General features: G+C 36.1%; 1 long non-coding RNA gene across 2 annotated transcripts; it reads left to right on the forward strand.

Moving 5' to 3' along the window:
* The first annotated feature begins 13,806 nt into the window (after nucleotides 1-13,806).
* Nucleotides 13,807-20,310, forward strand: LOC139789824 (uncharacterized). 2 transcript variants are annotated; one of them, XR_011723259.1, is made up of 4 exons: nucleotides 13,807-13,919; nucleotides 17,732-17,765; nucleotides 19,602-19,705; nucleotides 20,028-20,310. It is a non-coding gene; the product is annotated as an uncharacterized lncRNA (long non-coding RNA). The 2 variants fall into 2 exon arrangements; XR_011723258.1 differs by lacking the exon at nucleotides 19,602-19,705.
* Nucleotides 20,311-25,144: the final 4,834 nt, after the last annotated feature.

Genomic DNA, 25,144 nt, shown 5'->3' on the forward strand with positions numbered 1-25,144 from the left:
TCCTTGTTATGCTTTTGATCTGTTTAACATTTTAGCAGGATTAATGTAATCTGTTTATCCAGTAAGTGGAATCAGTATGGCTATTGACTTAACAGTATCTTCTATGAAAGGCGTTGCTTCAACTTACTAAAGCAAATATTAAAGTATGTTTATAGTACCCACTGTAAAATCTAATTAGCAGCTGAGTTAGTGTCTTATTGAGCAAAATGCCATGCAAACACACCATGAATGAGAAATCCTATCTGAAACAACTGAGGTGTTACAATAAGAAGCCAGAGGTTAAAATTAACCAGGAAGAGAAGAGCATAATCCTAATGGGGTTGTTCACAGCAGCCCCATGGCTACTGATGCAACCACAGCTCCTCGTCCACCCTGCCATTTGCCAAGGACATTCAAGGAGGAATTAAAGTGGGAAAATTATGGCTATGTCCATGTCCTCTGTCAGCTATATGTGGAAATACTTAGAAATTAACTCTTTTGCCTCCATTCACGCTTGTATTGCCACTGACACTCCAAGGTGTCTTTTAAAAAATAGTTACTGTGTAAATGATGATGTACAGATATAGCCCAAATGTGTAACCTGGAAATGTGAAAATCAAGGGGGGAGAAAAGTATGTTTCTGCTATGTATAACAGAAAGGACACAGACATTTGCAGAATTTTGAAACTGTTATGTTTGAGATCTGGCAGTGATCTTTTTGTATGATCCTGTATAAACACATCTTTCTCTGTGTTTAAATGGGCATATAATGGGAGGAAGGAAAAAAACCCAACATATTGGTTATGTGAGATTCTGCTGATGATCTCACTGCAGTTTTTTGTGCCACAAAGGACAATTTTAAACTGAATAGCCCTACCTAGGGTTGGGGAGGGACACCTTGATTGTACTTATGATTATGAACTTTAGGGGGTGGAGGGGGATGGGGACCCCTGGAAAGAGATAAGAACTGATGGCTGGGTGGGGACCAGACCCTTCTGCAACAGGTCCCACTGAAGTCTCCTCCAGGCAAGCCCATATGCAATGTCTCTGATGCTAATGACCCTGACAGCAGCAGCTGACCGACAGCTCCCCTTTGGAAAAAAGGAACATAGGGCTGTATAAAGTGGTCCATTCTGTGGCTGTGTTTTCATCCTCCTGACCCAATATCAGCTTCATCAGGCCCCCTCCAGAATGAGAATGTCAGATAGCTGGACCCCTGGTGGTGACTCTGTCTCTCTCTCATTCTTTCTTTCCCATTTTCTTACTCTTTTCTCTCCCGTTTCTCTCTCTCTCTCTCTTTTCTTGTATCCTCTCCATTTTTCCTCTCTCTCTCTTTTGCCTGGCAACATATTCCCCATACTTTCACGGGGTTCTATCATTTTCCTTGTGCCAATTGTCAAATAAAAGTTTACGCTTGCACCCGACGCTTGATGGTTGGACTTTGTTCATTCAGATCAAAAAATAACAATGTTACTCTGCATCTTAACAGGTTAATCAGTTAAAAGTATCTTGAGAAACAAATAAACCAGACTCAAAAATAGTCCCAGCCGCAACCATCGTCATAATTTTCATTTTTGCCATTTTTGCTGAAGACTCACAGATCTCCTTTACATTAATACCATTTCATCAGTCTGATTTAGAAAGGGAAGGCATTCCTCAGCCTACGTTTAGTTGCCTGCCTCAGTTATTTATTTTGAGAGGATGGGAAAAGAAGGCTGCTGCTGCTCTGGTGTCCAGGAGTAGCAGCTGGTATTTTCTCCTCTTGAAAGGATTGCCAAGGACAGAAATACATGGAGCACTAGTGGTGCAAAAGACTCAGAAATCTGTCTGAGCAGCTGTCACTGTGATGAACATAGTGCAAATATGTAAAATGTTACTCTGGGTTGCCAAAATCTTCAGTGGTTTTGGCACCTCTTAGCTGTAAAATGGGATGTTCTGGGGATGGTGACAGTAATAGCAATCTCAGGGACCTCTCTGCACCAAGTAGGAAGATGCAAGGTCTATTATTGTACATTTACTGAGAAGCTGCCAATGGGATGGCAGAGGCAAGACAGGCATCAATATGCTTCAGTGAATTCATATATGGATTTTTCTTTAATTTAGTTTCACAGTCAAGCAAATATGAAGCAACCAGTGAGCTTTTTTTGTTAGCATTTTTTCTCAGTAGAGTGACAAGAAAGAGATGTTCTAAGGAGCAAGTCTTCAGGACCAGAAAAGAGATAAAGATCTCAGAGAGAGATTTTGGAGGAGGAGAAAGGCTAGAGATGCAGTTGATGTGTGTTACTAGATTAAATAGGTTATTATTTGAAAATGTGTCACACTAGAAAAATGTTTTTTTTTAAAGTTTTTTCTTTTTCTTTAATGCATCTCTAATTCCTTCTGAAATCATGACACCTGTTGTATTGCCATTACCCTTAATGGGGGTAATATCCTCTTAAGTGTATTGCTGGGAACTCATTAATTTTAGATCATCTATTTTAGAGTGGAAAAGTATTGCTTCTGCTTTGTCCTCTACTCACATTAAAAAATGGAAGGAATAGTCTCATCTGATTGTTTCATAACTGTTTGCTTCATCTTGTTGGGACTAGAAGAATCATCTCAGTGTCCTGATAAAAGAGTAGCTAGTTCATGGCCCAAAGGGAGTTCTCTGCTACAGAATAGGCTTTATTTTTTAATTTATTTTTTATTTTCAAAGTTCATGTCATTAGTCACCAAACAAGTATTCAAAATCCATTGACACATGCTCTTTGTGGGAAAGCTTTGCAACTTTTCCTTTGCCACTGCTATGTAATAAGTTTATTCACAGTCATACAAAAGGATGAGAAACTTCTGGTACACACACCCTTTTGAAAATGTAAGTGTTGGACTCAGTGAATTTTGTAATTATTAGGTAACTAAGATCAATGGGACACAAAACAAAATGCAATGCACATCCACTAAAATAAGATTCCAGGAACAATAACAAAAACACAAAAAAGTGTTTTTGAAAACATTTCTTTCAATGTTACTAATTAAAAATGTGAATAGGTATTATGTTCTAGCAAATAATTATATAAATTTGTATTCTTTGCTCCAAATGGTTATAGAGACAGGAAAGAACAATATCAACAATAGCTAGAAGTGAGATACAGACTGCAGCAGTGTCAGGAAAGAATAAAGTGACTGTGATGTGAGAGAAACTAATCTAATGGGCCAGGTTTGGCACCATGTTCTGGGCACTGTACAGCAACAGTAAAAACAAATAAACAAAATGTAATGATGCATAAGGAACCGGGTAGGGAAAACAGCAGAAAATATAATGTAGCAATACATATCAGTGACTTTCTCTCATCCAAAATACCATTCTGCATACTCTATCTCTGAAAAAGTACATCAGGCTAGTGTAAGATGATTACAATGACTTCATATACAAAAACTCTTTCCTGAAGGGTGATTGAAAAGATATAGCTGTTTTATTTTAAAGAGAACATAAAGAGTGACGCAATAAAAGTATATTCCAGTAATTTGCATAAGAACTACAGTAGAGTGGCTTAAATACAATCAGTTGTTATCACTTGTAATTTTCCATTTCAGGGAAAATCATTACTGAAAACAGATACAAAACAAAGGTTATATTTATATTTCAAAAGAAAACTTACCATAAGTACTAGTATTTTTCCTATGCTTTAGCAGGGAGATACCTTTCAATATGAAAGTGTAAAGATGTTTTTCTGCTCACGCGGCACATAGTCTTGGAGGTGGAAACTGCCCTAACATAATTGTCACAACTGCAAAGCCACTCATACCGCCTGATGAAAGAACAAATGCCACTATTTGTCATGAAGGAAGGAGTGAAAACTGATAAATACTGAACAATTCATATGATTCTCCAATGGATTTTTCTGTAATCATGGGCAATTGAGCTACTGCAATTTTTTAAAGCTGTCCTGATTTCTAATATTGTTCTTACGGTACAAAATTTAAAGATTATTTTTGTAAATTATTTGTGCTACTGTTTCTTCATCATTAAAATGGAAATAAAGATCTTCCCAACAGGGCTGTTTTGAGGCTTACAAATTTGCAAAATGTTATATGAAACTTTCAGAGAAGTTATGTGCAAAATTGAAAGGCACTATTTCTACCTATATATCCCTATGCACAATCCCTTACGGGGTTCTTGTAAACACACTTGGAAAAGGTATATAGTTTCACCTGGTTTCTAAAACTATATAGATTTGGTTTGTCCAAGCAGATTTGGTCTGTCCTTGCAGGAAATATGCCTTAAATATTCAGCACCCACAGCTTTCAGTAACACAAACAATATGTAACCCCACGGAAATCCTGTATCTCTCTCTACAGTGCAGCTATGACACATCAATGTAATGAAAAGTAAATTCACTGCAAGATGCTACTTCTTGTTCTCTACTCCCCATTTTTGAGACACATTTTCAGTTTAAAATTCTTTGCAAATGTTACAACAAATTACTGTGTGCAATCAGTGATTGTGAATCATTAAAAACAAATTTTTCCTCAAAACAGAATGGTCCATATTACCTATTTTGAGGACATAACTTGTTTTCATTGTGCATTTTAACGGGACAGAATTGTTTTGGTTTTGTATGTACGAGTGTATGAGTTTATTTCACACTGGTAATGATGTTACCAGATTTCAATTAAAATTTAATTTTAAAGTCCTTGGTATAATGATTCTTGCATATATTCAAGCTCTCTGTTTGTAAACCAGACTACCATAAAGAAATAAAATGTTTGCATTTAGCCACTTATAAAGCACAGCTTTCACACTACCAGCCTATCCAAAATTAAGTCTTTAACTTTCTCAAGTAATGCTTAATGTTTTAGAAATTTTTCTTCCCCTCCTCTTCTTCTTCATTAACATATTTTAACTTTTACAAGACATTATATTATCCATTGGACAAATTCTACCTCTTTTTCAGCTTCTAGAATTGCAAAAAGATGGCCGACTGCAATAACTGGTGGCAGTTATTGGCTAAGAAGGTCTCTTATAGCTATACATTGGAAAAAATAAAATTATTAAAACCTTGGAGGTTTTTCCACCTAGTCTCCAGAAAATAGAACAATGATACTCTTTGGAGCCTTACAAAGGTCACTCCAAGCTGTGAAAGGGCAGGCTGTAAATAAGGACAGAGATATCTTAAGACAGTAAAATGTAGAAAGTGTGAGAAAAGTCCTCTCTCTCTGGAAAAATATAATTATGGTTATTTTACATGTGATGTTGTCAAGTGTGTTATGCACACAAGTGATCAGAGACCTGCATTCTCAGACCAGATGGTAGTGGAATGTTTTGCTAAGACATCTTGTAGAAGCACCTCATAGTCATACATCTGAAAGAAGTTTTATTTTGGGTTTTAACACATTTTTGATGAACAGGGATAGTTTACACACCTGATAAATGAAGAACAACCATTTGTTTTTCTGAGAAAGGGGACTCTGAGGGTTATTTTAAAAATACACTCAAAAATTCATTCATGTGGGAAATCCCTTGACAATATGAAATAGCTTGTCTGTCTGTAATTGCTGTGGCCTTATAATCCATTCCATCATCCTTTAAAGCTTTGTTATTGTTCTAAAATCAAGCAAACCATACATTAAACAACACAAAATTTACATAGAAATTAAAACTGAATGCCATATGTAAAACCACTAAAGAAGGGAGAGCTAATTAGGAAACAGGACAAACATGCTAAAAAGATACGAGACAGAAGACTTAAGAAATTTAAATGCGAACAAACACTTCGCAATGGAAATGTTGCCTAACCATATAAGGCAAATGAAAATAAACATTATGTAGATTTTATGATAGAAACTACACAATTTCTGTCTAGAGCAAAGTAAGAATTCTTTATGGAGCAGTAAATTGAAAAATATTCTTTAAAGAAAGGAAAAACATTTGATGAGAAACTACCCTTTTATTAAATATGAAACTAATATGATATAATGTGGGAGAGCTGCTTTTATTTTTTATTTTGCTTTTGTTCTTTTGCATTGCTTTTGCTGCACAGCTGAAGGAGTAGAGCTTTGAGTATGTACCAGAAAAAAGGGAGGAGGGGAAGCCCTTGTAAACTCTACTAACATTAATTATTCAACACATGGTCAGATTTATTGCAATCATTATCTCCTGTGCTTATGGACCATGCGGTGTCTTATGCTTTCACACTATATCTGGATCAGAAGATCAGAAATATCTTGTTTGGTTTTTTGCCTTTTTGAAAAAGATTATGTAATTTTCCACAATTACTAAAGTGGATGATGAATGCACTCATTACTTAAATATGCTATAAAGATAGAATTATCATGAAGGCACAAAGCTGTTGGAAAACTCATGTTTTAGTGAGCTACTTGATATTCAGGCTCCTGGTGTAGTCAATTTAAGTAGAATATGTTATTTTATTGGCAAAAAACTGGAGCATTACCACTTTAACATTCTTCCTGCTTTCTGTAAGATGATTAAAGGTCACAGTTTTATTTGCACTTGTGCTGGTTTGAATTCTAATATTTTTATATTTCACAGAAAAAGGTGATATTGGGATAGAATACAGATACAGAAATTTGAACTCAATTTCTACTTTATCTTTCCTAGTAAATAGTATAGATACTCCTTGAATGAACGATTTATTTTTCATTCCACACACAGTTTTATATCTTCCTGACAAAAATGTTATTTCATACAACCTAATCTGAAGAACTATGACGTGACTGTCATATCATTCACTAACCAAATGGGAGATTCATTAAATTATGAGTATTTATTGCTGAATGTTTGGAGGGATGAAACAGCCTTTCCCTTACATTGTGGTATCAATTTAAACCAAAGTTATCTCATTAACATGCAGATTATCTGCAGTACTCTACAAGATCCTTGATTGCTTCTTGCTACAGCTGAGAGCAATGATTTCCAGAACCAGCAGAGGGAACGAGTTTATATTTTTCTTCTGGTTTTTATATTTTTCCAAATACTTCTACGGTCTTGAAAATCTTCATTTATACGAAAGCCTAAGCACAGATCTATAAGGCGTACCCGCCTTAATCCATCCCCACAGAAATGGATGACAGCATCTGACCATTAACTTAATTACATAATTCTAGAGCACTGCACAAATTCTTCCACACTGAGTGTTAAGATTACAAAGCATTTCTGCAGTCAGATGTTTTCTGTTCTTAGCCTCGTAATTTTTTTTTTCAAGAACACTTTGGAAGGAAGCTTAAGTACACTAATGAAATTTTACCATTCCAGTGAAAGTCTCAAGAAAAAGGATTAAATACTTTGAGATATGTTCATATTAAAAATGCACATATTTATATTATTCTAAACATGTGCTAACACTGAGCAACCTCTCAGTGTCAGATAGCTGAAAGCAACTTGAAACACGTCATTAAGTACCATTTCTTACCCACTTGTGCAGCAGCACAAAGGTATCGGTGTACCAAGTCCTTTACATGGAGCCCACCATAATTTTTAAATAGTTAAACTATAGTTTTTATTGGGAGAAAAATAAAGAAGAAAATAAAAATGCACAGAAAAAAGCAGAAAAAATTGCAAAGCAGAAAAAATATAGATGATATTTAGAAGACAGAGTTAGGCTGTGTACTTTGTGTAGTTTTAATTTCTCGGTGCATGTAAAGGTTTAACACTGGGGCACCAATTAAACAAATAACAGATGCTTTCTATTAATCCCCCTTCCTTCTCTGTTAGAGAAAGAAGAGATAATAAGAGAGAGAAACTTGAGTTGGAAACTAAATCGCATAACTTTAATGAAACAGTAATATGGAAAAGGAAAATTATTAACTATATACAAATATACACAAAAGCAGTATCATGTTTTCTTCCTCCCAATAATGTTTACACCACCATCAAGGCTGCAAGGCAGGACCTAGGAAAGTCCAGTCTGGGCTCCTGGGGTCAGCAGCAGATGGGACCTTGATGCCAGAACACAGAATCAGGAGGGCATGGATCAGGATCCTAGGCAGAAGAATGGATGGAATCCTCTCAGGACACAGGAGAGGGATTAAGAGAGCTTGACCCTTGTGATTCCACAGGTTTATGCTGAGTATGACATGCATGAGATAGAATACTACAATTTTTTTCACCTGTCCTGTCCTTTCCTCCCTAAAGGAGGGTTGCAGGTGTGACCCCTTTACTCCCTTTACTCTTTCCCAAGCAAAAGTTGTTTCTCAGAACTGAGCAGTGGACTTGATTCTGCACATCATTCTCCAGCTGTAACTATAAACATCGGGCATTATCAGTCCTAGAAGCAGACAGTGACTGAGAAACATCATTAATTTCAGCAAGTGCACCTACTCAGAAGAGACTTAGCTGACAGTAAAATCACAAGAAAATTGGTTCTATCCTGGCTCTAACCAAGGCAGTGAGGGACATAAAAGCCACACACATCTCAGCAGCCGAAAAGCCTCAGGGCACTACCACCTGCCCTCAGCTCCTTTCAGATCTTTGCTGTAGTATACAGGAAAATATTGAAAAAAATTGTTTCCTACTCACTTGATTTTTAAAAATAAAAATTATTTAAAAATATTTAAAATTTAAAATATTTTAAAATATTTAAATGCTCAACTCTGATACCCGCCAAAACAACCAAAAGCAATACAGAGAGGCAGTTCTGTAAGAGCAGTGTTTATATGAAAGAGGAATTAATCTTAAAGGATAAAATTTTTTTCTTTCAATAAATGCAGTGAGTCTGGAAAGGGCGATGCAGTATTCTTCACTATACAAATCTCCCTCTAGAGGTACTAGCTGTACTGAGTGTCTTGTATCATTTATTTTACCTCTGCTTATTTTTTAATGAAAAATTTAAAATTAAATTGAAAAAAAATCAATAAAGCCAGCATTTATTTTTTTTCCTTAGGGAGCTTTTACCTAGAACAAAAGAAACACTATAAATTGCACACATTTGTAGGTCTCTTAGAAGAATATAAAATAGTTAAAGAAAAGTAAAAATACACTCAAAAGTAATAAATTCTGTAAAGATGTTACAGCAGGTGTACTGCCTTTAAAATCCAGCTTAATGTTTTAAAAGGTTATTTGCAATTCAAAAAGAAACCTACATCTGTGCTGCATTTAGTTTAAAGGGTTGTGTGCAATAGAGAAAAAAAAGAAAATTATTTTAATCTACTAAATATTGTTCTGATAACAACTTTCTGAGACAAAAATATTAATTCAACAGCTGCAGCATCCAGGAAGTTCTGTTCTTGCAATTATTTGCCTATTTCACATGGTCACGTGACAGTGTATTTAAAAGACAAATTATCATCAACATTAGTATTTACTATTTTATGGCAGAAGAAATTTCTATAGAAAAAGCAGGGAATTTGAATTCCTAATGCAAAGGTCTGCAGAGATAAGTTTCACTGCTGAAAATCAGTGCACTTCATCCAAAGTAATGCAGTTATCTTATTCAAAGAGTTAATGGGTGCAGGAGTCATAAACATCTAGTTAATGTGAGCAAATTATTTGGACATCTAAACTGCAGAAATTGAGACAGAAGCAGAAATAGAGCCTGAAGTCATGCAAGAGCTGGTCCCACTCCCAGTATGAAACCACCCAGCTTTCCAACTGTGGCTGCTGATGCACTCACATCAGAGCTATGAGATGCCCTTCTGGCAGCTCATCTCAGCAGAACAGAAAGCAGATTCCTCTCCATCATGAATCCTGCCCTCACTGCTTGGTACATGAGACTGCCAGTGGCAGAAAGCTTTTGTGCTGGCTCTCATCACCTTGATTTTACACCAAGAAAGGGTAGATGGTTATGTTTTTTTCATCTGCTTTATCAGTGAGAAGAGTATTTCCTGTTAGAAGATGCAATCCTACTAAAATTTTATGAAAAATCGGAGGGACACATGGGATTTAAAGAATGAGAATTGGCAACCTTGGCAAAATGTATGTCATGTTTAATTAAATATTATAATGTCGTTTCATCACTTTTTAATTGAATTATACTTGGCTAATACTTGACAACTAAGACTTCTTATTTTATAGGAACCCCTCTCACAATGCAAAAAATCTTAAGTGATCGACTAATTAGAAGAACTTAATGAATGTCAAGCATTATGTAAATGAAAATCCTAGCCTATCTAACTTGCACTTCTGATGTGATTTTGTGAACTGTTGTTCAAAAACTGTAGTAAAGTATTCTGAGTAATGCAGAGTAATTTAACTTCAATGAGCGTTCCTTTGTTCTTTCTTCTACCTCTAATGTTTGCTGTATTATCCTTTTAGAAAGCACCGCTCAACACTGGTTTGAAAAATAAATTCACAATTTTAGTTTGCTCAGTGGAATTTCTCTTCATACAAAGTAAACTATCATTTAAAACTCACAAATGTGTGAATCTGATCATGTTGCTGTTTCAATGGCATTTAACTTCCCACTTGGATTAATTTGCTTCCCAGTGTCCCCTGAGTCTGTACCAGAAAGGATGGTATTACATCTTTCTGTCATTTTTCACAAGCCTGCCTTTGAGCTTAGAGCTCTCCATACTTTGTTCAGTAATAAATATTGGTACTACACAGACAGCTGAGAGTACATGAATGTCAAAGGTGGAGTAAGGTACTCCAGAACTCTTCCTGGTAGATGCCTTAAAATTGTTTTTAGGAGTTTCCATTAGCATGGATTTTATTGCACATCTCCAGACAATTCCTTTCAGTGCTATACTAGACTTTCAGTCACAACATTCTTCTGGTGTCTTTGGCTGTAATTTACTTCCATTTCTACTTGTCTTATCCCTGGTGAAAAGAGAGTCTGAAAATCATTGCCACTTTTATCTTCAGTGTTTAAGAGGGAAAAAATAATTCTAGCAGTTGTGGTTTCCAGATTTTTTTGTTCTCTTCTGCATCTCCTGCAGCTGTTCCCTGAGTGGACCTGCCTTCATTTGATCACTGAGACAGACACACAGCAGTGTGAGACTTCACAGCTTCATCATCAGTTGATATTGAAAAGTCCAGGCAAGTGACTTCCCAGTGGGAATTGCCTCCTTAAAAAAGAAGACATCTAGTATTGTGTGTATTCCAGAGGATTTATATGCTTAAATACAATGCATGAGACAGAGTCCAAAAGCCATAAGTTGATCTATAAGTTGTGGAATGAGCAAATCCCTTATATACAGTTGCATGAGCATCAGTCACATCAGCATTGGCTTCAGACACATCACCCTGGTGCTGTGTTCATCCCCAGCACCATCTCTGATGACCAAAGGTGGTCCCCAAGTGTTTGCATTTCTTTAACGATAGCTACAAGAAAACAAGATGGAGATTTCTTATTTCACCAACAAGCTTGACTCTTTTGCAAGGATTTCTGTCCCTGGCATCCCTGCTTCCAGACAGTTTAACCCTTCTGCAGTCAGATCTTCTTTGCATCTGTAGTAGGCCACTTCTGGTCAGCAATTACCCCTGCTGAGTGGTTACAGTCTGAATTTCCCCTCCACTGAGCAGACAATGACTCCATATCCATAGTGCTTTGGAGGAGGATTTCATTAAAAACAAAACTGAAATATTGCATAGTATCTATCATTTAACAATAACTAACAAACTTATTATTTTCAGTGTGTATTGTTCAGATGAACTTTTAATCCAATTATTCATGCTTGCAAGTATACATTAGTAAAGTGTATCCTTGGGAAGTAGCTTATTAATATGATAATTACAAGTTGATTACATTATGCAAGATATCCTTTCTAAGTGGGGCCCTAATATTAAGAATCTAAATCTCTCTCTTTAAAATTATTTTACTAAATATATAAATACTTTAAATATATAAATACTTTAATAAAAATATTATTAAAAAGATGTTAAGTATTGAGTTGTTTGCAGCAGTTCAGAATTTAAGTGTTTAAATGCTCATTTGTTAGGAAAATGTCTGCTGTGGCTATAAAAGTAGTAAATGCCTGATTATTCAGCTATAAAAGGCAACTACAACTCTCATTGTTTTTATCTAGAGTGGAATATTTTCTGTACTTCAAGAAATGAGAATCCAGTGTATGTGCAGGACATTTTACTCCATGAAATCAGTAGGCAGCTGTCAGATATCAGCATCTGAAATCCATCTGAAATCTCTATCTAGCCTAAGCATTCTCTGTTGAGTTGACTCAAGCTTTACTTTAGATTATTAAATATGACAATATTAATAATTTTATTGCCCTATTTACCAAATTCTTTATGAAGCTCATTACCTTGTCCCATCCCCCTTCATCCCCCAGGTTTTGGCCATGTTTCTCAGAAGTCCTTTCCTCTGAACGCCTCTTCTCTGAAGGGTGAAAACCTAAAGATTTGTACTCCTATGGCTCCATTGTGGTCATCTATTTAGTCTCAGCAAAGAGTGCATGTAGAAGTTGCACTGTAAAGCAGCTCAAGCTTAATCTGTACACATAGACAAAATTCACAAAAATAAGGTATAATTGTTACCCATCCATAATCAGCAGGCATAAAATATTTTTTGACACAGATAACACATCATATGTTGAAAGCTGGTCCTTGTTCCTATGTTAGTCCTATACAGTAATGAGGTTACTTCTTTTTCTCTAAACATTTGAGAATAAATTTGCAATTATAAATTTTCTAAATTTCTTTGGCTCCAAAATATTCAACAAAGTTGAAGATAAAAAGATTTGTGCCCTTGGCATTGAGTCAATACAGTCCTTATTTGTAACAGCATAAGCTATCTAATAAAACACTTTCTGGTATCTTTTTTTCACATTAATTTCTGGAGAAAAAAACAGTCCTGAAACCATCAAAAGACTCTTCTCCAGAGGAGGTGAGTCCTTACCCATACTAATGGATTTGCAGGAGGGAAATATTTAGAAAACCAAAAATATGCTGTTTCTCCCAAGAAGAATGTGAGATCCATGTCCCACTGAAGCACAGAAATATCTTTAAAGCAATGGTAATGTCTAGAAGAATGAACCCCAGTGATATGTGAAGATAATTTGGTCAAATATTATTCCTACCTTTTTAATTGCTGTGATGCCATATTTGACTGCTGATGTTAAGACTGGATCTCAAAAGAAAACTTAATCAAAATCATACAAGTACTAACAGGAGCTGGGAATTTTCTGGTCTCAATAGAAAATGCTGAAAGTAAACATCACATGTTTTATGATGGAAAGTGCTGCATCATATTAAATACCAAGCTACTGCTACAGTATCATAAACTAATTTGTTTATTACAGTCTGAACTCCAATAATCTAGTAATAATTAATATTTAAACTTGGTGAATAGCTATCTCATTTGTCAAAGTAGCATCTCCTAAAATAAGTTTCTTCTTTCAAGTTTGCAGCACCCCATCCAGCACACTTGTTTAAGCTAATAAGCAATAAGACATTGCAGTAAAAATAAACTGTCTAATATGTTGGCACTCAGCAGTTCAAGATACAGTTTGTATGTTAATATTTTGGTATTGTCACATCTTTCAGCTGCACTGAGAAGAACAAACTGCAGTCTCATTCTGGACTTCAAAGTACCCATTAGATCCTTGTTAAATATTACATCATTTTGTTTTAGCAGCAGTCTGGTGTGTGACCCTCTAGTTCTTCAAATACTGAAATCAATAGTAATTTAAGGAATTTTTAATTGTAGGGGTTTTTTTTATCTGTTTCTTTGTTTTTGTTTTTGTTTTGTTTTAATGGAGGACTTTGACCTGTGGTAATAATCAATCATTTCATTCAATATGTGTAAAAAAGTGGTAGGAATCAAGGTGAATTGATTCAAACCACTAACTCAGAGTATTCTGGTGCACTGCCATACAAAGAGAGCTGGATTTGTAAGTGAGCTGGGGACTGACCTTTGCTCTAAGCCGAGTCTGACATTCAGAACCAATAAAGCTGACGGTGGGGGTGCCTCAGGCAGAAGTTCCACTTCTAAGAAGAGTCTTCTGCCCACAGAGATTAACCAGAAGAGGACGGATGCAACAAGTGAATGGTAGAATTCAATTTACTTTATTTTGCATAGAAACTAGCTACGTTTAAAATTTCAGTTTATCAGCACTTTACCATTTCTTTTTTTTCCTTCCCAAGGGGGTGAGAGAGACAAGGGAATGAAGGGAATTTATCGTTTTCTATCTATATTTTAACTTCTGCTGGGGCTTTTTGTAGTAGCTTATTACTGAATGACAGTTGAAAGTCATTTCCATCTAATCATATTGATGTTTTATGGTTCACAAGAACATACTTAAAGGAGATATGAAAATAACTTACGCGGCACATATTTGAGTAGTAATTTGGGTAATTACTGGCTCAATTATATAATTCAGTGAGCACCATGTGTGTTTGTTGCTATTTGCAAAAAAATTAAGCCTTAGATTATGTTACCTACATATTATTCAAACAGTATGCAGGCATTTGCAGTAGCTGAAAACACAGATGACTATTCCTAAACAATGGGTGAGCAAGAATTATGAATAATTATTTGCTGATATTTCATCTGCTCCTCCATATTTCCAAAGGATGAGTGTTTATTGTGTGACAAGCTGCTTGGTTTCTTTTATTCTGATCCTGACTCATTTAACACTAGTAATGCAGAGAAAGAGTAACAGTCTAATAAAATAAACTCCAGTGGTTTCACTGCCAACTGGCAGTTAAACCCAGCACCTGATGCAGATTAGTAGTAATTATTAGAATTTAGTGACCTTAGAATAACTCTGAAAAATCTACGCCTCATTTTTGTCTGAAAGCAGTATAAGAACCAGAGAGTGCTCTCTGATTTGACTGTATGATGCTGATAAACTAAAAAAAAAAAAAAATCCTGGATAATTCTTCCTTTACACTACCATTTCTGCTTTCCCTAACAAACCATGAAGGTTAAGGAACAACTTCTAACCACAAGAAAACTGTTGGGACCATCTTTCTACAAGATAAATATTAATATGAAGACAAAAGAGAAAAGGTGACAGCTTTCCATTACATGGAAAACTCTTAGAGATACTCACAAAAGAAGGTACACCAGTCTTGCTTATGATAAACTGCTATGCTAATGAGAGATTAAAATAAATACCTATGCAAAAGTGTACACATGTCTATATAAGTATGTATATATAGATGGTCACACATAGACTGTTTTGGTAGACTTATTCTGTGGTGAATCTTTCTGATCTTCAGACTTCCTGGAAGACACTTGATCTTGCTCGTTTTTTTAGTATTTTATTAAGATGGAGAGTTTAATGTGATTTTCTATTGTCTTTTCCAGGAATTTTAATTTCATTGAAAATTTACTTTCAAAGATTTGGCAGCTCCTCTACTGCTGTCTTAAGGAATTCCCACTGAGTGATTTCTTTGCACATTACCTGTTCATTATGTACCAATTGTAAGTGCCAAGTTAAGGTGGTGTTAAGGCCTCAAACTACAACATTGTTAATTATTGAAAAAGGTATATTAAAAGTATGGATTAAACAGAGCTGATACCTGATTTTGACAGACACATTATATTAATATTTGTGTGTGCATAAGAATACAGACTATGCCAGAACTGCAACTTTATTAAATGTTCAATGAATATCATATTTATTATACCATGCAGTTCTTCAGTACTTAAAAATCTGAATGCTCACATGTATTTGAAAGACAAGATTTAATGTCCTCCTGCTCTTTTATTTCTGAATATGTTTTCCTTTATTCCCTCTTCTTTGGGAATTAAGCCAAGACAGTTTCTTTAACTCTTAGAGCATTCTGGACCTTGCTATCATTTTATTTTTGCTTTTGGTGTTTGGCGCAGGTATGTAGGAAAGCTGCAAAATGTGAGATGATTGAATACACTTGGTGAAATAACGTTGTGTCACACAGTGTCAGCTGATCTACATATGCAGAAAATTTTGCTTTTAAGGGCAAAAATATTCTGAAATAAAAATTCATTTTTATGTCTAAATCATTTAGCCATACCACACTGACACAGCTCAGACTTCCCCGATGGTCATCTAATGCACTGTGCAATCTCAACACAGCCTGACTTTCATAGTAAACAGGGATAAGTAGTGAAGTGCCATTAGAAAAGATTTGTGTGACAAGAAGCAGACAACTTAACAAGTGTATTATTCAGCCTTGACATCCCTCCTCCCGCCAGGTTTCAGATTTGGATCCACAGAAGCAATGAAGAAAAGATTCTGAAGAGTTTCTTATCTTGACCAAATTAATTTCCTTGATGTGACAGAAAATGCAATCAACTTTAATACATAACTTGAAAGGTCAGCTTGAAAGATTAGAGCAGTTTCATTGTGAAGTGTGTCCAGAAATCTTGATGATGAATTTCTTCAAATTATTACAGGAGCAATAAAAAGCACAAGGTTGGAATGTTTGAAAATTAGGTGTGCTCACATAATTTCCAACTCATTGGTTTCCCATATAGAAAGGGAGAAAATGGCCTGGGGAATTCTTTAGGGATGTGAATCATGAAAAACCCTCATCTGAAGGCTGCTGCAGGTTCATCTCTCTGCGGAAATGGTTACTGAAGTCCCTTGAGGAAATCCAAAAGCAGATGTCATGCTGCAGGATATGCCTTTGGATGGTAGGAAAAGTTCATACAATTAGATGAATACCTAGACAAACTAAACTTTTCTCTTCCCCTGGATTCTTGTGGAGGCTTTGGTGCTGTGCTGCAGGGCAATAGAGGACTCTTGACTACATCCCAATATCAGATTGTCCCCTATACTCAGCATAAACTGGGAACATGGAGAATATTTACCTGGCCACAGTCAGAAGCAATTATCTTGATAGCTATTTGCAAAACATTCAGCTCTTCAAGACAGAGGAAGAAAGAATCATAGAATCATAGAATCTTAGGGGTTGGAAGGGACCTCAAAAGATCATCTAGTCCAACCCCCCCTGCCAGAGCAGGGCCCCCTAGAGTCCATCGCCTAGGAACGTGTCCAGGTGGGTTTTGAATGTCTCCAGTGAAGGAGACTCCACAACCCCCCTGGGCAGCCTGTTCCAGGGCTCCGTCACCCTTACAGTAAAAAAATTTTTTCTGATATTCAACTTGAACCTCCTATGCTCCAATTTACACCCATTACCCCTTGTCCTATCACTGGTCACCACTGAGAAAAGCCTAACTCCATCTCCCTGACACTCACCCCTTACATATTTGAAAACATTGATGAGGTCACCCCTCAGTCTCCTTTTCTCCAAACTAAAGAGACCCAGCTCCCTCAGCCTTTCCTCATAAGGGAGATGTTCCACTCCCTTAATCATCTTAGTAGCTCTGCGCTGGACTCTTTCAAGCACTTCCCTGTCCTTCTTGAACTGAGGGGCCCAGAACTGGACACAATACTCCAGGTGTGGCCTCACCAATGCAGAATAGAGGGGGAGGAGAACCTCTCTTGACCTACTAACCACACCCTTTCTAATGCACCCCAGGATGCCATTGGCCTTCTTGGCCACAAGGGCACATTGCTGGCTCATGGGCATCTTCTTGTCTACCAGGACCCCCAGGTCTCTTTCACCTACACTGCTCTCCAGCAGGTCAGCCCCCAACCTATACTGGGACATCGTGTTGTTCTTCCCCAAATGCAAAACTCTACACTTCCCCTTGTTGAATTTCATCATGTTTCTCCCTGCCCAACTCTCCAGCCTGTCAAAGACAAATGGCCCTGAGCTGAATCCTGTCACCATGTGTATTTAGCATTTTAGCACTATTTGATTCTATTCAAAAGCAGCTCTGCTTGTCTTAGGTCTTTGTAGAAAAGTGAAACTGAGGTACATGGTGTTGGAGGTTTTTGATCTTGTTTTGTGCTTCTTTTTTTTCAGATATGAGGTAGCTGCACACAAAGGTAAAACCAAGGTATGCATAGACCTTCCCTCCTATGCATGTGAAACAAGACTGAAAATTATAAAAGGGAAAACAAGGCAAAAAATCTTGAACAAAATAAATAACATTAAATTTAATGATAATTTATTATTATTTAAATTTATTTGAACGTATTTTTTCTCATCAGGGCTTCTTTTCTGATGCATTAAAGTTTAATGTCAACATTGTTGATTAGCCTGGTGAGGAATTATGCTCACCCAAATACTTCTCTGAACAAAATATTTTGGGGCAATGTTAGGCACAATTCAACATGGGAGTAGAGAATGTTACCACCCTCCATTCTGACAATAACCTGAAAACGTAGAGTGAAAAAATAATATCTGTGCCCTATGCAAACATTTGTTTACAACCAGTATAGGAGACCCCATTCCCCAGGAAGTGAGAGGCAGTAATATTTCCTATCATCTTTTCAAGTGCTCCTAGTCATAGTTAAAGTTAATAATCAGCCATGCTTCTTAAAAATAATATCACTGGCAGGTTGATAGGACAAATTCAACATACAGGGTGAACAATTTGAAGTTTAATACTTACTCTTTGTAAACAAGAAAAATAATTTCTCTGCTTATAGAAATTATTATCAAATACCATGATACGTTTCAGACACCTTGTTGAACAAGTTTAAGCTAATGGATAAAGATATGTATCTGATTAACTGTGAAGGCTTTGCAAGACCTTCAGATTTCCAAAAGTAAATACATGAAATCTGCAGATTTTATTACTGTGGAAAGGATTACACAGGAAGGAAAAATAAAATGTAAGTGGCTAATCTGTTAGGAAGTAATGCAAAAATAGTAACTGTCTGCTATGTCCACTATCCATAGAGCTGTGGAGTTTCATATTAATTTATGTTAATTGTCATGGTTTAAAACTGGCCCAGCAATTAAACTGAGTAAGAGATGCTCTCTATTAATCTCTCTCTCCTCCCTGATAAAGAAAGGAGAGAGAATAAAGGAGGAAGGCTTATGGGTTGGAAACTAAACTACACAACTTTAATGGAACAGTAATAGATAGGGATAAATAGGGGAAATTAGTAAATATATCGAAATATACAAATATAATGGAAAATTGATACCATGTTCCTCCTCCTTTTCCCCCAGTAACTCTCACGTCACCACCGAGGCTGCAGGGCAGCCCTGGAAAAGTCCAAGCTGGAATCCTGGGGTCAGCAGCAGTCAGGAGCTGGAGGCAGGAACACACAGATTCAGGCTGGCATGGATCAGGAGCACAGGCAGAGGAATGGATGGAATCCTCCCAGGATGCTGAAGCAAAACAGGGAACGGGTGAAGAAAGGGAAGCAGGAAAGGCAGGAAGGGCAGGGAGCTGTCTTGAGCCTTGTGATTCCTCAAATTTATACTGAGTATGACGTATATGGGTTGGAATACTCTGTTTGGTCAATTCTGGCATCTATCTTGTCCGTTCCTCCCCAAAGGAGGCTGCAGGTGCAACCTCTTTATTCCTTCTGGAGGGTAAAATGTTCCTCAGAGCTGGGCAGTGGCTCTGCAGCCCATTCTCCAACAATAACTATAAACATTGAATGTTATCAGTCGTAGAAGCAGACGCTGACTGAGAAACTTGCTGTTATTTCAGCAAGTGCAGCTACTAACAAGAGACTTAGCTAAAAGCAAAAGTACAAGACAGAAAGTCACCTTTATCCTGTCCCAAACCAGGACAGTTAATGAATGTAAGGGTCAACTGAGATAGACTTATGTTAAAAATTTGGGAGCTGCTACTCAGTGAAAGAGAAGAATCTGAATGAGCCAGCAAAAATTTCCACAAATTAAAATATGAATTATTCCTTGGATTTTACAGTATGACAAGATGGATCTTCTTCAGTAACATTCAAACTGTTGAACAGGTCAAGGTCATCTGCAATATGGAATAAATCCTGCTTTTTTAAAGGAGCAAAATTTTGAGTAAGATACAATCACACCTGTTGGAAATAAGATCTATGATGTTGTAACCTCAAGCTTGAAGAACCTTGTGCTTTCATAAGTCTTAGACTTATCTATAAACTACAGAAAGGGAAAATTCAATAGAAGTCACACACTTATCAAATGAATCCATGCTGATCATTTTGAACAACCAGAGACAAAATATATGAGTGAAAGATCAGTCTATTTGCTATAATCTATAGTATTGCCCTGTGAGAACTGCATAGAAATTTCCAAATGTCCTTGATTTGGACTGGAATGTTTTGTATCAGAATATAACTGTTTACAATTTTTTAATTTGTAGATCACTGTAACTTGGAGGGGAAGTACAAGTAGACCTTTATCTGCTGCATTTAAATCCAGGGAAAGCAATATTAATAACTTTGTTGAAAATCAGAACAGCTTAGATATGAATGAAAATCCACACCTGATAATGGAAATCTTGCAAGACATGAGAAATTGCCTCTATTGCTAAAACAAGTGTTTAATGTCATCTGCTGGACTGAATTGCTCTGCTTAGTTCTTGCACATCCTGTATGCACTTCCCCTCTTTTTTTACTTATCACTGGACATCCCATCCCTTGAAGTAACTGCTGCAACCGTGCTCCTCATTCCTTTCCCTGATCTCTGTGTAAATCACTCCAACCCAATCCTGACTCAGTCTCCCTGTAAAAATAATTTGCTCTGATCCCTGTGTAAATCACTGCAATCCAATTTAGCCCCTACACGTCCCTTCCAGTGATCCTTGCCAGAGAATCCTGTTAAATTGCACTTTCATAAATCTATACTAAGAAAAACCCACCTTCTCCTGGTATTTTTGTTGGTGATTTTTCAAGCAAACTTGAGACCTTCACTCTCATCTGCAATGCCTTGCTTCATCCTTTTAGGTTCCTTTAAGGAAGAGGATTGTGGGACTTTTGTATGCGTGCAAATGATTTCAAAATGATGTGAGAGCCTGTGGGTATGCCATTTTCCTTATGAAGGTACCCTGTGTTCAAAAATTCTGATTAACTAGGCTTGTATCAAGAGAAAAAACATGTAATGTGACTAAAATCTATTTAGTATGTGTTTACAGTTAGGTATAGTTTATAATCTGTATAAAGTAGAGGTGTTCTGTGTCCATATAATTCTAGCCTTGAGATGTTTTATTTCTTATTTGCAAAAAATCTAGATTTAATCTTGCTTTTGTGTTTGACAAGAACTTTCTTTAGATGTTGATTTTATAAATATAAAATAGCTTTGAAATATATTTATGAACTATTTATAGGTGTGACTGGAACATTCATCTAGCTCAGCATGCAGGTGTTTATGTGTAAAAAATGTCCTGCTCAGACATTTACTTCTTCAGGAGTTAATTATGTGGAATATATACTTTTGAAAGTGTTATTAAATTACATGTTTGCATGTTTAAATTTGAGTTAGATAGATTTTCAGGTATTTATGTTGCTTATATTGAAGAAAATCTGTCAAAATATATGCAGTTTACATCCCATTATAGCAGAACAAAACCAAACCAAAACACAAACATTAATAACATATCTGTTATTTACTAAAAAATTGTATGAACTCTTACAGCAATATTTGTTGTATATATTTGACATAATTTATAACTTATTTATAGAATGTTGAACCCCTATCTGTTGCATTACCCTTCTTAGGACATTTCTTATTATTTGCTGTTTCTACTCCTTTATCTCCTATATTGATTATTAGATCCTGAAAAGGATAGGAAGGATGGCAAAAGGCTGTTTATAAACCTTAGATATATCTGTTTGAGTACTGGTAAATACCTCTCACTTAATTTAGAATTTTGAACTGTAAGTGTTAAAATGAAAGTCTGGCTTTTGTTAAGATCAGCCAGTCCCAAATGGTGGAAATACAAAATGTTAGAAGAATAAAATGCCAAATTAAAAAAAAAAATGGGAACAAACAAACAACAACAAATATGTAACAAAGGAATGAAGATAGACTTTTAAATTATAATATAAAAAATAATTAGGTGTAACAATCCCTGCAAGATAGACTTTTAAATTGTAATATAAAAAATAATTAGATGTAACAGTCCCTGCAAGCAGTCCCTTACAGATATCCTGTCTTTTGTCCCTGTCCTTTCAGCCACAATATTTGCTCTTTCACATGAAAGATGTCCTACCATGATGCCTACAGACCATGGAAGATCCCTAGGAATCCAGAGCCATTCTTGTGATGACATTTATCTTTTTGCATTGACTCTACTCCCAGTTATCCCCAACCAGCATCTGTTGCATCTTCAGCTCCCATGAAACTTGACAGGGAAGGTAGGGTCTATGGATCTACTTAGTAAAAGTAAATCCATACAAACTTCTCCAAATGGCTTTCCACATGTTCTTATATATAAAATTATTTTTTCCTCAGCTTCAGTTCATGTCTTTAATCCCTACATATATATTCCAAGGGATTTTTCTGGGCCAGAGGGACAACAACATTTTGTGAGTGAGAAGGACATGAATATACACAGAGAGCTCTCTCAAATGAAAGGGATATACTAATGGTCATAAATTATTTGGGGAGAAATTCTACTGAATTGAATTCCGTTTATCTTACTTATTGATGATTTAGTGATTTCATCTCAGTTTTAGTGATTGATTTATATTAATTCATAGCCCTATCAGGGGTTGAAGTATGGTAGTCTTCTTTCAGGTATGGTGCATAGATCCTCCTCATAAGAATAATTTTGTTGGGTAAAATCTTGGTGTGTCTGTGGAGGAGGAAAGAGAAATCAAATAGTATTAATTTTTTAAAAATAATTGTATAACTACATTGAAAAAAAGTATTTCAATGCATTTAGAGTAATCCAGATTTTTTACTTCTTGATACAAAAAATCTAGTTCCAGTGTAACAAATAAAAACTTTTCTACATAACCCTTTAGAAGAAAGTGTCCCACCTTTGACAGAATGGAGTAGTATATATGTTCCATCCTTATGTAGACCACTTTGTAAAATTCAAATGGGAATAAGGTGAATCTCTGTGCATGAGTAAGGCACCCACCTTCTTACTCTGCTGAAAACTTCGCCAGAAGAAAAGTGTTTCAGAACTGCTTTTCAGGGGAGGTGTGAAAATAGTATGAGAGAACCTGGAAAGAACTTGTAGATTTCTCTCCAAATCATTTTGGAGAAAGTCATAAGTATCTAGACTATGAAACACAATTGGAGTAAATCTGCAAGTGGGACCTACTATATATGAGCTGAACAGGTGTCCAGTGTATGTGGGTGTTAATTTTATGAGGCAGACATAATAATTTCTTGGACATCAGGAACACTGGTACCTGTGGATGTGATGCTCATTTGAGGTGATAGAGCAGGGTGCCCATTGTATTGGCATAGTATTATGGACTGATCCAATGTCTGTGATTTCAAACCCCCAAAGATAACACAGAGTGCTAAAAAGGGGGCTTTAAATACTTCCTTCCTCTACTAGAAAGCATCCACCTGATACATCTCCAGAAGCTGCAGCATTTCCTTTGCCAGACATTTCTGCAGCTGATCACTGGTAGATGCCACTCCAAGGTACTTAGCTCCATCTCCTTTATACAAAGCATCAGCAGCATAAATTTTCTATATGATAGAAACTGAATCCTGAAAAATTTATTTGTCTTATAGTTGTCTGCAAAATCTGCTGTTTAGATACTACAAGCTACCTATTTTTAAAATAAATTGTTACTATAAAGCATATCTGTTTTTGTAGAAGGCACTATGCCATGGAGAAACAGCCTTGGTATCTTTTCTAAAAATGGAATTCTCTATTATGTCTGTGGCTGTATTTATTGTTGCTTGAAGACAACCAGTTCTGAGTTTAGTTTAACAAGATTAAAGCAGTATTAATTCAGTCTTCAGAAACAAGTGTTCACATATGGTCTCAGGATTCCAGACTGCAAATTTTAAAATAAGTGATCATATTTTTTGTGAAAAATACAGAAATAGAATGTTTTGTGGTTTTGGTAGGGATAGCTGTTTTGTTTGCAAGACACTTTAATTTTAAGTGATTTTGTAAGAGCTGTTTATGCTTTAAAAAGAAAAAAAATTTACTAAGAATATAACTTTTATGACTTCCTTTCCTCATAGCATAAGGAAACAGTCAAACAGCAAGAAAATGCAATAAATGTCCAGAGAGATAGTGTGGTGCAGAATTGTAATGCTTGACAATATTCTAGCAATGAACAGGGAAAAAACCAACATCCTTCAAAAGACTTATGAAGGGACATTTCCTATTTATGCAAATTAGGATCATATAAGGAATGATCAAGCTAGCTTTCCTACAGAGTGCCAATTTGTTAAATAGAACAGACTGAAAATAACAGGGCATTTCACACAGGCATAGGGCATGCAGACCTATTCTAAGCTAAATGGGATCACAAATGGTAATTTGAAAATAGCATGTCATATATTTTTTCACCCTGGCATATACACCCATAAGCAAGGTAGTCAGTATGTTAACCCAGTGTAAAAGCTCTCCATTTTCCTGCTTAATATATTCTAAGAGAAAAGAGTTCTTTATTTCCAAGCACCAGAAAATTTGTCACATAATTTGGAAAGCTAGCAGCACTTTGTAATGATGCCAATTTTGTAGAAAGAGAATAAATTGTACCATGTGTTATTTACAAAAATAATTCCAACTAAGTCTGGATTCTTTTCTGAACCAGGTTTAGAGCCTCAGGAAAATAACTGAAGTAAAATCAAAATGCCTATGTAAAATTTGTCATAGAGGAATGTTCTTTATAAATGAAAAAGTTCTGGCTCTTCCCCCCATGGGGTGCATAGCTTTACAGCAGCCACCTACCAGCTGGAAGGGACTCTGTGTTGAAGGACTCACAGTAGAGTGTAAAGAAAACCATGCCTTCTCTCTGTGTCCTTTGAGGGGTTTCATATGATGTATTTTGATTACTGGGGCAAAGATTTGACCCAATAAGCAAGTGCCACCAACAATGAGATTTAGTCAGTTACTCTTTTCACTTTTACTTTTGTAGAAAAGCATTTTTTTAATTACATGGGCACACTGAGCATAGCAGGAAATCTCTCTGTGTCTCCTCTCCAAATCACTGATGAATTTTTTGCTGTAAAACTATTTCCTCAAAAGGTGTTATCTGCTACACATGCAGTAAGTGGAGCTTTAAGAAGCTCCAACCTCTGCACACAACAACCTCTAAGCTCTTATTTCTTCCCCTATTGATTCTTCAAAAGCGTATTTTCAGGCAAAGAACAACAAGATGAATGGAAAGAAATGTGAACTCACAGAAAGGCTGAATAAAAATGAGTCACTAAAAGTATTTAAACAATTGAAATTTATGGTGTGTTACAGGATCAGGGTGGCCCACGTTCTATATGATGCTCAGAGACAGGTCTGTGGTAGGGATAGTTTTCTTTGTAAGAGTAGAAACCTTTTTT

Source organism: Heliangelus exortis, chromosome Z (genome assembly GCF_036169615.1).
Source record: "Heliangelus exortis chromosome Z, bHelExo1.hap1, whole genome shotgun sequence".
NCBI lineage: Eukaryota > Metazoa > Chordata > Aves > Apodiformes > Trochilidae > Heliangelus > Heliangelus exortis.